Source organism: Myotis nattereri (assembly GCF_964212035.1).
Source record: "Myotis nattereri genome assembly, chromosome: 1".
NCBI lineage: Eukaryota > Metazoa > Chordata > Mammalia > Chiroptera > Vespertilionidae > Myotis > Myotis nattereri.
In genome coordinates, this window is record NC_138075.1 from 191,295,102 (window position 1) to 191,314,616 (window position 19,515).

The following is a 19,515-nucleotide window of genomic DNA, read 5'->3' on the forward strand; positions in this document are numbered from 1 at the left end:
TTTCTCCATTGTCCTCTTCTAGCCTCCCCCACTATCCCATAAATAAAGCCAAAATGTGGGATGTTGAATCTGAGTTCGTTCGTTGTCTTGGGAAATCAAAGAATGAAGTCATGGACAAAAACTGTTAGCAGGACTGAAGTTTACTGAGAGCATCCATACGAATTAAAGTCTATTGGTCCATGTGCAGAGCCCCACATGACCATAAGCCACATGGGTGAAGTGGAGCCCATCTCCTATCATAGGAGCACCCAGTGCAGCTGGGGAGGAGGGAGACATTCACTTTTTTATTTATATGCTTGTTAGTTCTTCATTAATCCTTTTGAAGAATTTGGGCTTAGCAACATCCTTGGGATTGGTTTTTACACCTTATTATCTTGTGATTGGTTATCTGCAAGCTGCCTGTCTTAGCAATATCCATACATTTTAAAGTTTATGCCTCTCCCACGCACCCTTCCTTCCCCACCCAGTTGGAGTGTCTTAGTAACTCTGCCTAGTTGGGTTCTTGGGTTTTAGTTTCTCTTCCCATGGTTCTGCCCCTATCTACCTAGCTTCCCTCTGTCTCCTCATAACTATTCATTTAAAAAAGGTTTTCATTTAATCAATTTATTATTATAATTCACTGCCAAGTAAGTGCTACTTTGTCAGTTTATTAAAAAAAGGCTTTTCTTTTTTAAAATTAAATTTATTGACATGACATTTGTTAATAAAATTATATCAAACACACAATGCAAAGTAAAGATGATGTATTATAGAATTCTATACTTAAAATCATTATAGTTTTGTTTCTTTTTCTAAAGCAACTCAGATGTCAACATGAAAAATGTATAAACTGCCCTAGCTGGTTTGGCTCAGTGGATCTCAGGTTTGATCCCAGTCAAGGGCACATATCTGGGTTGGAGGCTAGATCCCTGGCCCTGGTCAGGGAGCGTGCATTGATATGTGTCTCTCACATTTGGTGTCTCTCTCTCTCCTTTCCACTCTCTCAAAAAATAAATGGAAAAATATCCTCAGGTGAGGATTAACACACACACACACACACACACACACACACAAAGTACAAACCTGCAGAGAATTTTTATGAGTTTATTTGAGTCAAAGTGCTATAAATTGCCAGAAAGTAAAATCTCAATGGATTGAGAAAATACTCTGGAGAATAGCTGTTTTACAGCTTATTTTATGTATTAGAATCAAAAGAGATGACATAAGGGAGTTGAATGAAATCCATTGGTGGTAAACGATGGAGGTGGGAGAAAGCAAGTGAAGGAATCTCTGAGATTAAATAAACAGTAAAAAAGAGACACATGCCTCTTTCACATTGGTGAGTATAGCATAGTTAATAATTAACACTTATAGCACATAGAGTTGGTATTAGGGGAACAAGATCATAATGAGGGTGCTCTGTGGTCTCCTGCTCTGGTGCAGTGGGTATACCCTGAAGGGTCTAAAAAAAAGGGTTTACTCTGACATTCCAAAGGTATGTTATCTTAGATGCAAAAAGACAAGAGACAGGCTCATTTGAAGTAAAGATTTACGTTTGTTAAGGAAGCTACAGGCCTAGCCCCTGTGACTTGCTTTTAGTTAGGAATTGTTATGTTCAGACCATCCTAAGTGGTTACTTTCCATCACTGAGTTGTAGAGACCATCAGGCAGGTCTTCCCTGAGCCTGTCAGGTTTAGTATGTGGCCCCTTTTGCACCCACAGAAATAAATACATAGTAAGATACCATAGGCTTCTTTGTATTTTTGTTGTAATAAATAAATGTTCTAAGCAATGGGCTTTACGAAAAAACTAGTATCCTGGTGCATGAATTCATGCATATTGAAAGGAAATTAGTTAGAAGAAATATTTTAATATTGCTATTCACATCTTGCTAATGAAAAGAAAATAGGATTCTACCGAGTCTCCCTTCTACCTGCTCCAGGACTTCTGTGAGGATCAAATGAGATGAGGCGTGGGAAAACACTTCACAAACATTTGGTTAAATTGTAAAATGTTTGCATCTGGCTATAAAGCAAGTCGGATTCCTGGGCTGAAGAAACTCCAAGGAGGCTACTTACTAGGGAGAGGAAGCTGGGCGTTGCTATGTCATTACCTGGCACCCACAGCCACCATTTCCAGGCTGGGCTGGGCTGAGGGCTGCATTTTGTGCCATGGGGTCTTGGCAGCATTGGCTGCAATTGGGTGGGGTGTCGCTCTGGGGTAGGGGTGGGGCCTGTGTCCCACTTGGGGGAAGCCGGGTGTTGGTTTATCGTGCCAGGTCCCTGGTGCCGTTTATTTTTAAATGACCAGTATGCATCATAGCAGTTCCTGCATTGATCATCTGTCCCCTGGTGGTCAGTGGGCATCATAGCTACCAGTCTGACAGATGGAGACTTAGCTATATATATAAATATATGAACTATAAAAACACAGCAAGCCTTAGTTAATATAATTACCAAATATGTTTCCTGGTGATTTAGAGTGCAAATGGTGGTGGTGAAAGGGAAAAAAAAAGTTAAATTAAAGCAAAAACAAACAAAAAATTGGATAGTAGAGAGGAAAAGAATAGCAGAGATTAAAGAATTTTAACTTAGTGATTATAACTCCATCAGATTTATGCAAATGTGAAATAGCCAATGCTGACAAAAAAAAAATGCCGTAGGGTACTGAACAAGTTTTATATTCAAGTCATATTAGAAAAACAGAGAAATAGAGGGAAGCAAGTTTGAAAATAAAGACAAATTGCATAATGACTACCAGTCCAGACTGAGAGTGGGCATTCTCCAAATGTTGGCTATGAGTAATCAATATCCTCAGTTCACAAGGGCAACTTTTGTTTAAAACAATATTTAAATGAAAAACAAAGACACTGTCAGTTGCTGCCATCAATGGAGATCCGAAAAAAATGAAAAACTATTTTTTTATCACTGACATCTTATTATTTAAAACTGGCATTGCACTGTAGGCTAAAAATTTTAGTTGGCTAAAATCGTTGAAACCAACTTAATTTAACTTGTATCCTTTCAATTTCCACCAAGCTTCCTGAAGTAACTTTAGCCAACTAAATTCATTTGAATGGTGCCAGATGAGATAATGCTACCAGACTGCAGGGTAAACAAGAGCAGTACAGAGCATTCAAGTGAATTTGGATAATCCAGTCTTTGGTACCATAGAACAAGAACCCCAGTGGTGTAGTAGCATTAATAAAGTATTGAGTCTCTATGGGCAAAGTGAAAATGGTATAAATCAACTGTTCAAATCAGCTAACCCATGCAAACAGCTCTTTTAGGTGTTGCTGATAAAGTAGTGAACAGCAAAAAGGAGGTTCAGTTCCTGTCTTATCATGCTTATATTATAAGGGAAAGATAGAAATAAAGCCAACAAATAAATATATGATATGGCTTTTAGAAGGTATAAATGCTTGGTAGAAGTTATTATAAATGTCAAATGGTGTACATATATTTTTTAGAAAAGTGATATGCAGGAGACTAAAAGAAGGAAGAAAATATGCTATGGGGACACTTGTGGTGTCCCATTCAGAAGGCAAACCAAGGATGCATTTCTCACAGGGAGCCTCCTAAACACCTTCAAAAAGCAGCAAAAGGTGAGTGAGACTGGATTTACTCTAAAAACAATTAGGTAGGTGTGCCATGTGATTCCTCCTCCACTGAAGCATAGAGTAGGAGCAGGATTGTTTGACATTATCTGAACATTCATTGTGCCTGAAACTTATCCCATTTTCCTGAACACCTTGCTGCTGCCATGAAAGTTATTGGAACTGCAAAATCAGTACAAATAGTCAGTAGCTCTAAGGATCATTAGAAAAAATATGGATTTTCCAAAAGATAGACTATATCATTAGTGAATTCTATTTGGAAGTGTGGTCTTTTGAAACAAAGATAATTATGTGTCACGTTCGACTTACTGCTAACTATATTCAGGCAAATGGCATTTGGGGTCAAATTATGTGGACTGTCTTTATTATTCTGAAGGTCTGGCTCTCTTTTCTATAGGATTGGCCTGACTTGGAGCCATATGCTTTGAAATATCAGACACCTATAAATGTTTAGATTCAAAGTAAAATATGCTCATTTTTATCCAGATGATTGGTGTCATCTAAATATACCATTTGTTATGATACTTGCTGACTTGATTTTGGAATTTATAACATACTATAGAGGCTAAGCGCACAAATTCTGGCCTGCAGGCCGAAACCAGCTCTCCAACATCCCCTAAGGGGTCTCGGATTGTGAGAGGGCACAGGCCAGCTGAGGGACACCACTGGTGCACAATCAGAGCCAGGGAGGGACACGGGAGGTTGGCCAGCCAGGTAGGGGCCGCAGGAGGGCTCCAGGACACGTCTGGCCCATCTTGCTCAGTCCCGATTGGCCAGACCTCAGCAGCAAGCTAACCTACCAGTTGGAGTGTCTGCCCCCTGGTGGTCAGTGCACGTCATAGCAAGTGGTTGAGTGGCCTTAGCATGTCATTAACATATTACACTTCGATTGGTTGAACAGACAACCAGACACTTAGCTTATTAGGCTTTTATTATATAGGATGAGTTCCATGTAATTTAGTGGCAAGAACTTTATTTTTTTATTTATTTATTTATTTTTTTATTGCTTAAAGTATTACAACGGGTATTACATATGTGTCCATTTTATCCCCCCGCCCTAGACAGTCCCCTAGCCTCCCCTATCCCCCAGTGTCTCATGTCCATTGGTTATGCTTATATGCGTGCATACAAGTCCTTTAGTTGATCTCTTACTCCCCTACCTCCTGCCCCCCAACCCTCCCCGGCCTCCCTGCTGCAGTTTGACAATCTGTTTGAGGCTGCTCTGCCTCTGTATCTATTATTGTTCAAAAGTTTATAATGGTCTCTATTATCCATGAATGAGTGAGATCATGTGGTATTTTTCCTTCATTGACTGGCTTATTTCACTTAGCATAATGCTCTCCAGTTCCATCCATGACGTTGCAAATGGTAAGAGTTCCTTCCTTTTTACAGCAGCATAGTATTCCATCGTGTAGATGTACCACAGTTTTCTAATCCATTCATCTACTGATGGGCACTTAGGCTGTTTCCAGATCTTAGCTATGGTGAATTGTGCTGCTATGAACATAGGGGTGCATATATCCTTTCTGATTGGTGTTTCTGGTTTCTTGGGATATATTCCTAGAAGTGGGATCACAGGGTCAAATGGGAGTTCCATTTTCAGTTTTTTAAGGAAACTCCATACTGTCTTCCATAGTGGCTGCACCAGTCTGCATTCCCACCAGCAGTGCACAAGTGATCCTTTTTCTCCACATCCTCTCCAGCACTTGTCGTTTGTTGATTTGTTGATGATAGCCAGTCTGACAGGTGTGAGATGATACCTCATTGTTGTTTTGATTTGCATCTCTCGGATGATTAGCGACTTTGAGCATGTTTTCATATGTCTCTTGGCTTTCAGAACTTTAGACAGAGTTAAGTGACAGACATTCAAGATCAGGTCTTCAACATATTAAGTTGATGCAGCCATGCTATAAATACATTTTAAACTATTTTTTTCTTCATTTATATATTATATAAGGAATAAATAATATGTAATTAAAAACTAAAGGAATGTAGTTATTTTCCTCCTTAAAGAGTTATTTTAAAGAATGAAGGAATAATATATGAAAGTGTACTTGAAAATTGTAAAGCACTTTCAAGTGAAAGTTAGATGATTTAAACTGGCATTTCACTGTGATGATAGGAAACCATTCTGTTAAGTAAATATGCCAATATGTCATTCCACTATATTGGATTATTAAATTATCATTATTTTTCAGAAAAATAAAATACTTTCATTTATAATAATCTCATATTATCTATTTTAATTCTGCATGCTGCTAGTTTTAGTGAACAGAGTATTCACCTCATTATGCCTACTATCTCATGGATTTGTGACAAAAAGGAATGAAGTTATATAATTATGAAGCTATATATTTATGTTTAACAGTTACTTTGTTCTTAAAGGCAAAGGCTGAAAAGCCAGATTTTTTTTCTATGCCGCCTCAGAAATCTACTGTGCTAAAAGCAATGTGGGGTAATTAATGAAAATATCTAAGCAGATAAATTTGCTACTTTCTACAAGTCAGGCAAACTAAGGCAGGGGTCCTCAAACTTTTTAAACAGGGGGCCAGTTCACTGTCCCTCAGACAGTTGAAGGGCCAGACTATAGTTTAAAAAAAACAACAAACTATGAACAAATTCCTATGCACACTGCACATATCTTATTTTGAAGTAAAAACCAAAACGGGAACAAATACAATATTTGTATTTGCATGTGGCCCGCGGGCCGTAGTTTGAGGACCCCTGAACTAAGGAATGAAGAAATAGCAATCATCATAGCGGTTACTACCTAGATAAGTTGTAATTATTAATCAATTAGTAAAACTTAATTAAATTCATTTGAAGTATATAATATACTTGCATATTTTATATATTATAAATATAACAAAATATAAATATATAAATATATGTAATGGATCATTAGTCAGCCTTAGAGAAGGGAATCCTGCAATTCTGCCATGTGTGACAACATGAATGAATCTGACAATCCCTGTGCCAATTGAAATAAGTCCATCATAGAAGGATAAATGCCACCATCCCACTTGTATGAGATACCTAAAACAGTCAAACTCATTGAAGCAGGGAGTAGAATGGTAAATTGCCAAGAGTTGGGGGAAGGAGAAAATGAGGAGTTATTCAATGGGTATAAAGTTTCAGTTCTGCAAGATGCATTAAGTTCCAATATCTGCTATACAACATAGAGCATATAGTAAACAATACTTCATTGTACACTTAAATATGTGTTAAAAGAGTAAATCTAATGGCAATATTTCATGCTAAGTGTTTTTACCACAATTAAAAAACAACACAGAAAACATCTACATTGGTCTATCAGTATAAATGTGCTATTAAAGCTAAATATCTTGATTTATTCTTAAGGGGACATTTGTTTTCCTATTATCACCATGTTTGTAATGGATTCACTAAGTTAGTATCCTATATAATAAAAGCATAATATGCAAATCAACTGAACAACCGAACAGCACAAGGACCATCTGGACAACCATCCAGATGACCACGAGACCACGCTATGACCCCCACTGATGCCAAGCCAGCCAAGGTGGGTGCGATGCGATTGGTTGGGGGCCCAGCCATCGTCCCATGATCGCCGCACAGAGGGAGGCCCAGGCCACTGGCTGGCGGGTGATCAATAGGGGGGCTCCATGGGCTCCATGATCACCTCAAAGAGGGAGGCCCAGGCCACCAACTGGCAGGCTATGGTGGGTGAATGGGGCCTCCCTCTGCAAGAGAAGCCCGGGTTCCAGGTGCTGGCGGCCAGAGGGAAGCCTGGGTCCCGGGTGTTGGTGGGAAGCCGGTGCTGGCAGCCAGGGGAAGGAAGGCCTACTCCTGCAGAATTTCGTGCATCAGGCCTCTAGTTTATAATAAATATATATGGCCCAGTTTTCAAAGTTTATAATTTTGTAAATATATAAAACTTCTAAAGGTAATCTGTTCTGATTGTAGTAACAGAAAGGGGAATGGATTAATTTTGTTGTTTTTTTATCATACACTGGGAAACGTTTGAGGTGTGGTATTCACAGAAAAAAATGTATGTTTATTTTTAGAGTTATTGGAAAAACCTTTTCTCTGCATGTAAAGATATAAAGACTAATGACATCATTTCCCCCCCATACTGGAGACAGACAATGCATTTTTTTCAGGTATCATGTTCCTTAGCTGGTTGTTTGACTTAGAGATGAGCACATGGCCCTATTGAAGACATTAAGAGCAAAAGTATGTATTTCTGCTTGAGCAACCTGGGGATGATATTCCTTTCAGTGGACTTGAAAGCAGTAGGATATGTGTCTGGAGGAGCTGAATATGGAAACTGAAGATGAAGCCAACATGGAGGAGAGCAGAGGCACTGACTGCTGGTGCTACCCTTTGAGCTTATTGGTCAGATCACCACAAAAGGAGTTTTATTGAGGACTGTTTTTAATTACATGACTTTTAACTTACATGACTTTGGATTGAGTTGTCTGTTGCTTAAATAAAAGAGTCTATAATGGTGTTATTTAGAAATTACTATTAGAATAGGTATCAAAAGGTTTCTGTAAACCTATGCTAAGAAATATATTAAACACAGTGGCAAAAGGACTGCATTTCCAGTCTTTTCGTTAACTACGTATCTTCGGAAATATGGTTCTGGCCCTATTACTAGTACTTCACTTACTAACAGTGTTTTTTGGTGAATCCCTTAATCTTTCCTAAACTCTTATTCATATTAATTTTCACTTCAATTTCATTTTCTCCCTCCCCTTAAGGGATTGTTTATAGGATTGAACGCACATAGGCTTTACACTTACTCTTACTGTAGAATTTTCTGTTCTTTTATAATATCTTTGCTTTTGTCTCCTGTCTAGACCCTGTGTTTCCCCAGCACACATTTCCACATTCTGAAATGGCCATTATTCTACTTAAAAACCATTTAGTCTTATAATTTGGAAAATCTTCAAGTTAAAATATTGCATATATATAGTGTTTACTCATTACTCTGACCATTTAAGCAATTATTAATTGTAATTGCCAATTATAAAACAATAAAAATAGTATATTGTGCCAAAAATTCTCTTCTTTTTGGCACTTAGATTTCTATTTTTCTTGTCACTTTTCTAATCACTTAGATTTTAGAATCTTTCTAGCTCACAGGATCAAGCACATTCCCTATATCAATTTTTATCTAATTTGAATTAGTAGAAATAATTAAGGGACAGCGATTGTAGTTTCTTTCTGGGTTATGTTCTTTCTGAGTAAAATTAAAAGATGATAAAATTTATAATGCATTGATAAATTTAAATTGAATTTGAAGAAAATATAATAGCCAATTATCCTCATGCTCAAGTTCAAACAACCACAATTAAAAGTAAAGCTAAATTTTTATTTTCAGTATATTTATAATTAGACTAGAAGTCCAGTGCACAACATTTGTGTACTGGAGGGGGGTGCCCTCAGCCTGGCCTGTGCTCTCTTGCAGTCCTAGACCCCTCGGGGGATGTCCATCTGCCTGCCAGCAGGGAGCAGGCCTAAGGTGGCAGGTGGACCTCCCCCGAAGGGTCCTTAGTGCTGCTGCAGAGGCTGGAGAGGCTCCCACCACTGCTGCTGCACTCCCTAGCTGTGAGCTTGGCTTCTGGCTGAGCGGTGCTCACCCTGTGGGAGCACACTGCATTGAGAGTCTGATCCCTGGTGTTCACTGCCCGTCATAGCGACCGGTCATTCCACTGTTTGGTTGATTTGCATATTGGCCTTTTATTATATAGTACTAGAGGCCTGATACACAAAATTCGTGCAAGAGTAGGCCTTCCTTCCACCAGCTGTCAGAACCGGCTTCTCTCCGGCACCTGGGACCCAGGCTTCCCTCACAGCCCAAGCTTTGTCCGGAAGATTATCCAGAAGGTCTAATTAGCATATTACACTTTTATTATTATGGATAGTTGGTTACTTATAAAGCTATTCTTCTTAATGTAAGTTATTTTATAAGATTATTCCTGTCAATTACTTCTCTCCATAGTCATCTGATCTATATGGAAACATTTGCAAACTAAAAATTATAACCATCAATAGATCAGTGGGAAAAAAGTGGATACACATATACATTAGAATATTGCTCAACTATTAAAAAGAATATTTTACCATTTGCAACAATGATGGAGCAAAAAGGTATTATGCTAAGTGGAATAAGTCAGAGAAAAACAAATACCATGATGTCACTTACATGTGGAATCAAAGCACAAAATAAAGGAACAAACAAAACGGAAACAGACATATAATACAGAGGACAAATTGATGGTTGCCAGAGGAAGAGGAATTCCAGGGCTGGATGTAAAAGGTGAAGGAATTAAGAAGTACAAATGGGTAGTTAAAAAATAGTCACAAGGCTTTAAACTTCAGCATAAGGAATGTAGTTGATAACATTGTAATAGCTATGCCTGGTGCTAGGCAGGTACTTGAATTAATGAGGGGATCACTTTGTAAACATATAATTGTCAAAAACATTTTGTAATTAGAAAAAAATAAATGAAAATTTTAAAAATTCCAGGATTTATTTACATTGGCAGGCAATAATAATTAAACTGCATATTACATATTTTTAATCTTTATTTGGTCTAATTTTTTGGCAGTATGTAATATTTATAAAATTGGAAAAATGCAACAGTAATAAATTAAAATGAAAAATAAAATGATTTTCATAACCTATTCTATTTCCTTAAGTTTGGGCAAAATTTTATTTGCCCAAAAGAAAATCATTGTTATTTATTATTGTTAGGGCCAATTAGCAAGTGAAAATACTTCAGATGGGAAAAGAAGAGGGGATCACAGTGAATTCCTTTGTCTGAGTGGGTTCCTCATGAAGTGTTAAGGTTTCTGATTGGAAAATCCAACCAAACGGAGAGCGCACCTCTGAACACAAATGTGGGATGCCTGTGCTCTGCTTAGCTACTAAATTGATAACATAAGACCAGTGCGAGGGAGAAGTAAATGCAAATTTTAAATATAGAATTTTTATAGTGATTATATTTTATAATTCTAGGACATATGAATATATATTATTAGGTTTTGTATATTTTCTGTTAGGAAAAATTTAGTTTTTATTTGGTGCTTATTCTCTGTAATTAAAGAGAAGAATAAGCCATCTATTGAAGCTGCAAATGTCTCAGATAAACGCACTGTAGGTTACTGCTCAGATATGAAAAGATAGCTTCTTAGGTACTATGTGAATAAAATGACAGAATCTAAATTTTAAAAAAAAGTTTGAAAAGTTATATATTTTCTCTTAAACTAGTACTTACAATCAAAATTGGTAGTAATAGCCCTAGCCGGTTTGGCTCAGTGGATGGAGTGTTGGCCTGCAGGCTGAAGGGTCCCGGGTTCGGTTCTGGTCAGGGCATATGCCTAGGTTGTGGGCTCAATCCCTAGCGGCGGGCGTGCAGGAGGCAGCCAATCTATGTTTCTCATCATTGATGTTTCTATCTTTCTCTCTCTCTTCCTTCCTCTCTGAAATCAATAAAAAAATATATTTAAAAAAATCGGTAATAATATTTTTGAAAAGAAAATAATATAACACCTGTGTGTTTGTATATGTGTATATGTACGCATACACATATGCATCATATAAAATACATATTACATTTCATACATATACAGATATATAGATATAAATCATAAGCCATATCATATTTCTGTACTGAATTGACTGTTCTATTAAGATTGGCACTGAACTTTACTTAGGTTCTTCATTGAATGATACTAGAGAAAACTCACCAAATGTTTAAAATAATTAACAAAAATAATAAAGAGAAAAACAATGTTTGTTATATTCACCCTATCATGGTCTTAAAATACATCGTGAAATATTGTCACTGACTGGGCTACTTTTTTACAGTTATACAACTTTCCATACAATGGAAGACAACAAAGAAATAATAATAAGCCATTATTATTAGACATTTGCCATATACTCATTCCTGCACTTTGCTGTGAATAATACATTTTATAATATTACTTGCAAGTCTCCTTTCTCTAAAACTAACAAAACCAAAATTTATGTAGATGATTCAAAAAGGGCACCTAATTAGCCATCTTTAAACAAATTGCATTAGCCAGAGAAAAAGACATTCATGCTCTGCCTCCTGCCCATGTTTAGAGCCCTGGTGTCACTTTCTATAAAGTGCATATTGAGCGATCACACAATCAGTGAGATAATTGTTTCTACACTGAGAAGTTCATACTTAATCCTTGAGCTCAGGCATCACTATTAGTGCACAATTGAGCCAAGTGAGTGCCTAATGAAATTATTATGCAATACACTCCATACTAATTTTACAAAATCTGCAGTCAGCAACAAGGAAAAACTTTACATATATATAGACAACAATTAGTATATCAAGTCTTTAAAATCTTCTAAAACAAAGAAATAAAACATGTTTTAAGCTGTAATTATACATGTATCTTTATATAAAAAGATACCAATCGGGAAATTGCATAGCATGATGAACAAGTGAATAAAAGGTTTTATCCCAAAGCCTAATTTAATGTAAATAATTTCAAAATTTCAGCTTAGCTCATTAAAACTTAGGACAAATCTTGGCATTATTACAATGTTTTCATATGCAAAATGTGTACACACTATAACAGCTGACAGCTCAATTTTGAAAATAAATGTATTTTAATAAATACTACATTTATAATTATTCAAAGGGTGTTTATACATTTTGGGGACACTCTATATATAAAATTAATATTAAAGTCTATTTTTAAGTATCAAATTACCAGGAAATGCTGTTAAAAGTATATAATTTTTAATTTTATAAATGAAATTGCATAGAGAACCTATAAGTTATTCAGGAGTATTTAAAAAATGATCTTTTCTTGAAATTTTAACTTATTTTTCCAAGTACATAAAGCATATCAAAAGTACAGTTTTTTCCCCTCTGTTAATTTGATAACCTTTCTTCATTAGATTATTACCTGCCCTTTGTCAATAGCCCCACACAATGAACTGTTCCCCCTGGCCTCCAGCAAAGGCAGTTTTATAAATGGCTTTTGTAAAGGTTGTCTGTTGTTATGTTGAGAATAGATAGCTATTTGTAATCCCAAAGCTCAGCAATAACATTAATTCTAAACTAAAGGTTGGAACCATAAATTTTTCCAATATACCCTGCAGGAAGAGGAACTTTGCAATCAACAAAATGAAAACAATAATGCTATTTCATAACTTTTTATTTTATTATAGAAACATTCTAAGGTAATATATGACACATGCAGGAAAATATGCTGTGGGCTTAGCATATTTCTTTATAACCCTATGTATAATAGTTATTATAATGGAATGACATATGATTTTCATACCCACACTTCAAAAATTGATATTTCTGAATTAAGCAAATTATTTCAACATTCTTCATTTTGACATTTTGTTAATAATTTCTCATTTAGTAGATTCAATTCTAAGCATCTCTTTGATGTAAATTAGACTTGGAGAAACTTAATATATATAAAGTCATTACAATAGTCCAACCTAATAGCATTATCTTAGTTTTGATACTCTCCAGAATGTCATTAATATATTCAGCTACCAATAAATAATTACCTCAGTTGGGATCATAAGCTCTGTGATTATTGCTCCTTTTTGAACTTCACCTATTTTGCTAATATTAAGAGAAGGTACAGTCAAAATTGTTGAACATGACATATAATATCAGTTAACTCCAGTATCAGGCCTAGACATATTCCTTATGATTTTCCTTTGCATTTAGGATTGTGTGCAGTTTTCCAAGGCTCAAGTGAGAAATTTTATAGAATCTGAACTCTTAAATATGCTGCAGTTAGCATGTTAAGATTTCTTTTTTGTGTTTATATAAACTTAAAATATGTGACCATAAGGTTATTTGAAATACATAGCCCAAGTGTTTTTGACTCTCTATCAAGAATTGAGGTCTATATCCCCTCTCCTAGGTTATAACTGACATCCCCAATAGTGTACAAGTAATACTTTGTGACTTCTGAGACTGTCATAAAAGGCCTTGAAGCTTCTGTCCTGTGCTGTCGTATTCTCTTTGATCCTTGAGCCACCATGTAAAAAGTTCAACTACTCTGACACTTTCATGATATGAGAAAGCCCAATCCATAAGAAGAGCTCATGTGTAGCCACTCTGGTTCAGAGTTCCAGTTGATCTCAGTCTTTGATTCATCACAACTCAGACACCAAGAAACTGAAGCAACTGACAGATGATACCTGCCCCTAGTTATGCTCAGGCATTTAAGTCTTCCTAGCTGTGGCACCAGGGCGGAGGAAGACAAGTCATTTCTCTCCAAATTCCTGACAGAACTGACATACTTAAAAAAATAGTTGATCAGATTCACCCATATAAATATATGATACTTCAAATATTTTATATGTTTTAAAACTACTTGGATCTGTGGTAAACAATATGTGTGATATAATAAATAGATAAAATTATGTATCCTATTTTTAAACCTTAGATTAAACTTTTATACCTAAATCACATAGAATATAACTCTGGGTCTAGAGCAGAACATATTGTGTTCTTATTTTCTGTGCAAAAGTAGAGAGGTTCAGATGACAGAGATTTTAAAAATAGAAACTAGATTCATGGTGGTTAGGTTTGGGGAGTCCAAACATCCTCATATTATGAAGTACTATGGCAAAAGATACTATGTGTGCTTGTTAAGCAAGAAAAGGGAGTTTAGAATGTTGGTTACACTGTAGTGTCAACAGACAGTAGAAGAAGTGGAGGTAGGTAATGTTGCTAGTAAGTCAGATATCTATATATTGCTTCAGAAAAATAAGTAAAGAATCTAATATTGATAAATCAACAAATAGAGCTAGTTGCATATTTTCCAAAAGACATAGTTCCCCTCAAATAATGAAATGCATATCTAGTTAATAGAAATTGTCTATTTGAAGAACAATAGAAAGTCTAGAGAAGGATTAGACAGAGGACTTGTTTTTGTTGTTAGCTTTTCTATATAATATGTGAATTTTTAATCATATGCATGTATTTTATTGATAAATACTTGTAGTTGGTAATCAAAGGAAATATATTGAATTTATGATTATTAGGGATGAAGAGAAGTTCACTTAAGGTATGACAGTAAAAGTGCAAATATAGTGCAAGAAGAATTACAATGACGCTAATAGAGAACATGGCAACTAATTATTTAAAGGCTGAGGTAAATAAAATAAAAAAAAACTATAAAGTAAAAGACTAGGATACAGAGACACTGTTTACCTAAAATCCAGCAAGAGTCAAAGAGAGGCCAGGAAATGATAATGGAGTAAATGATTTGGTTATAGAAGTTGGAAGGTAGAGTGAGCACTGTGTATATTAATATGGCAGTTTTCTATTTAGTAGTGATTGCAAACAAATGAAGTATGCTTTTTGAAACAAAGATATAGATATTACTTTGTTTTTTAAGATAACATGATTATATTCCTGGACAGCTAGAGGAAAATAAAAACTTAGGAGTACTAATGAACAAGTTCGGTAAAGTGGCAAGTTTTAAGAATAGAAAATCACATTTTTTTATTTACAATTTTGAAAACAAGTCTTTTGAAACACAATATATGCATAGAAAAATGACATTAAACCTATATACCAAATAATCAATAGTAGCTACCTTCATGCATTAGGAGTAATAAATATATGATTTTTTCTTTATTTTTCTTGTTTTCTATAATAAACGGGAATTTCTTTGTAAAAAATGACAAATGATTTTTGCATGACATATTATTGTGAAAAAATACATAATGACATTAGATACAAAGAAAATACGGAGAAAGAAGTAGATAATGACCAAGTCAGTGTCAGTTTGGTAAGAGGGGGGACACATTAAGAAGAGGACTATGTGGGTGAAACGGAGGTTCTAACATTATGAAAACATAGACCTCAAAGGCACAGAGAATTTACAAAATGAAAGTCAATTATTAATGTCTAACTCTGAAAAATCTGTGCTGGCGATGCTGATGAAAGAATTTTTAGAAATAACAGAAAATAACTCTAAAAATGTTAATAAATTGTAAAGTTTGTTAGATGTTCTTGTTATACATTATAATTTTTTTTTTTCCAGAAGAAAAGTGGTTACTTTCTGAACACATTTTCCTGATTTAGTCCTAATACAAAACCTCAGTATAAGGACAAATAATTAAAAAGCAATCTTGCAATCGGATTACACATAACCTCTATTATAAAAGAGCAGTTTGCAAGGGATGTAAAGAATTGCAGTTTTAAAGCAAATAATTTCCAGAAACTCAAACTATTTATGTACTATTTGCTAAAATTTATCTTTCTAAAGTTTTCCCTTTATTGTCTTGGCTTTGTGACACCATTTACAACTCTATGTTTGCAATGTCTCCTCTCCCTTTACCCATTCCAAAGCTGACAGCTCAGAAGTATAACAACTACAGGAACAACGGTCATTAATGGGTGCCTCTGCTGTAAAAGAGAATGACTCTAAATACTGTTGAACATGGATTTGTGCACACAAGGTAGATGCTAATGATCTGATTTGAATAAAATTGCAGGAGACACAAATTATTTTTTTTTAGGTAATAGATGATTCAAATTAATTCTAATGATAGAGAAATATGAGATTAAGTTACATAATTTATAAGGAGTTATAAATTATTGACTTTCATTGCTGTAAAAGATTCTATTCCTATCTAAGTATTCATGTAAAAAGTTTATTTAGCAGTTATATTTATGAAAATTAAATAGGCCTTCTTGTATCAGTATAAGCAATATTGGTCCATGGACACAGAAATTAATTTTAAAAGAGCTTTAGTGACTCATTAAGAGTTGTGTATCTAACTGAATATTATTATTAAAAAATATTTATTTAAAAATTTAAAGTACCTTGTATTATTTGGATCAAATTTTTCTCATTAATAAGCTCAACTCAGAAAAAATTTAAGTACACAAAATTATTTTTTAATTTAAATATATATTTAACATTTGCATAGGTGTAACATAAATATTAAATAATGTACAATCAAAGACTTTCAACATATTATTACATATTTTATTGGTAAAGTTTTATTGAAATGAACTAAAATTAACCTTGGCCATAAATTTTATTTTTAATGAGATAAGAGTGGGTATAAAATCACGATGGGGATTAGATAGCATTAGATTTATTGAATAATAAAACAATTTTATATTAAAATATTTTCATTATATCTAAGATAATTTGTGTTATTAAGAAGAGAATCACATCATGGCATTTTATGTCTGTATAGTGTTTCCTAATTTGGGATTTCAGAACCAAATAATACACAACTCTTGTTATTCCAACTTTAGTTTCCTCATTATAATTTTATTCCACATATTAGATTGTCATATTATTATATCTATAACATTAAAATTGTTAAAATGTAACCGGTCATTTAATATCACTGTTTGAAAATTACTTATAAAGCATAGTTTTAATATATATTTGCCAATCAATAAACCAAAATCAAGAGTACTAAAATATTTCTTCTTTAACTTTAGCTGTAAATATTTCTGTATCTAAGTATAAATTCAAAATGTAATATATATCAAAAACTATAATGATTTTATTCTACATTTAATAGGAAATATATTTCAAAAATATAAAAACATACTTATACAGTTGTTTAGAGTCAAATCTTATACTTTTTCTTACTAAATGACAAAATATAGGTTATATAACCAGGAAACATTATTTAGGCACATATTTTTATGTATGTGCATAAAACACACCTATAGAAACACATACTATTATGAATTTATATGTCTTCATGTGCGTATTTACTTACATATGATCATTTGTGTATTATTGAATAAAGTTTGTATATAGTGCTTAAATTCTTCATTATTGTAATTTCTTGATTTGGCAGATCTTTTTATTTAGTTATCTTTCACAGTGCTTCTCTCATATTACACTTAGTTATGCTTTGGAAGAGTGCTATACAGTTAATCCCCATTAAATACCTGCTTTCTAACCATACACTCTTTTCCTTCATATTATCTCTTTGAAAATATTTTATTTTAGGACAGATAGAAAACTACAAAATTTATTTTTAATTTATTAATTATTTGTTGAGATGTCTGTGGTGTTTCCTTTGTGAAGCTCAGTGGTGGCTGAATGAAATAAGTGAAAGAGAGAATTAAATTCATTAAAGTGCTAAGCCTTGAAAATTTGATTAATAAAAATACCTTGCATTCTAGTTAAATAAGTAAATTAAATAATAAAAATAACATATAGTAGCAACTGTTATAAAGAGAATTAGGAAAAGGTATGTTTTAATAGGTAATTTTCTGCATAATATAACAAGAGCTGTGGCTAGATGAATTTTCAGAGTTCTCTTGAGAAGGTAATATTTAAACTAAAATTTAAGTGAAATAAAAAAGCAAGGAACTCTTCCTGAAAGATTAAGAAAAAAACTGTTATAAAACTAAATTATCATGTTTGAAAATAAACACTAGACTATTTGTGATAACTAAATGAAAATATAAACATAAATGGATGGATGGGTAGATAGGTAAATAGATGATAGATAGAAAGATAGATAGATAGGTAGATAGATAGATAGATAGATAGATAGATAGATAGATAATAGATAGATATATCCTATCTAATAAAAGAGAAACATGGTAATTAACCGTAGCTCCAACACGCTTCCCATGGGCTAATCAGCAAGATATGCAAATTAACTGCCAACCAAGATGGCGGCCGTCAGCCAGGCAGCTGAAGCAATCAGGGAGGCTTGCTTGCTCCAGTGAAGGAGGAAGCCAGGTTCCCCACCTGCAGCTGCCGGCCTCTCAGCTGCTCTCTAAGAAACAATGTTGCAAATATCGAAGCTAAACAAAACCCAGAAACCTGCTTTCAGCCAGCCGGGATCTCAGAGCTGGAGTCGCAACAAAGTTTCAAATACAGAAGGTAAACAAAGCCCAGAAACCTGCTTTCAGCAGCCAAGGTCTCAGAGCTGGAGCCGAGCCTCAGAGCTAAAGCTGGCTCTCAGCTCCAGTGACAGACATAGAAGGTAAATAAATCCCAGAATAAAAAGGAAAAAAGAAATAAAAGGGAGGTTGGGAGCTTCAGTCACCTGCCAGCCTGAAAACGGCCCTCAGCCCCTCACCCAGACTGGCCAGGCACCCCAGGGGGGACCCCCACCCTGAAGGGGGTGTGATCAGCTGCAAATAGCCATCATACCCTCATCCAGGCTGGCCAGGCACCCCAGTGGGGACCCCCACCCTGAAGGGGGTGTGACCAGATGCAAACAGCCATCATCCCCTCACCCAGGCTGGCCAGTCACCCCAGTGGGGACCCCACCCTGATCTGGGACACCCTTCAGGGCAAACCAGCCGGCCCCCACCCATGCACCAGGCCTCTATCCTATATAGTAAAAGGATAATATGCCTCCCAGCACCGGGATCAGCGGAGCCGTGAAGCCTCCCAGCCTGGGCTCAGCTGAGCCACAAGGCCTCCCGAATCTGGGATCAGTGGAGCCATCAGGCCTCCCAGCACCGGGATCAGCGGAGCAGTGAGGCCTCACTGCCCTGGTGTCAAGCGGAGCCGCGAGGCCTCCCAGCACCCGGATCAGCTGAGCAGCGAGGCCTCAATGCCCTGGTGTCAAGCGTAGTTGCGAGGCCTCCCAGCACTGGGATCAGCGGAGTCGCGAGGCCTCCTGGCCCCTGGAGCAGCGTGACGGGGCAGTGCCCAAACCCCCTGATTGCCCTGCGACTCTGTGTGTGATAGGGCACGGGGCCACAACCTCCCTATTTGCCCTGCTCTGTTCGTGACAGGGGAAGGTGCCCCGTCTCCCCGTCGGCCCCACCGTGAGCGTGACTTAGGGTGGCATTGCAACTTCCTGATCTGCCCTGCTCTGTGAATGGCAGGGGGATCTCCCCAAACCCCTGATCGGCCCTGCTCTGTGAGTGACAGGGGGAAGCTCCCCA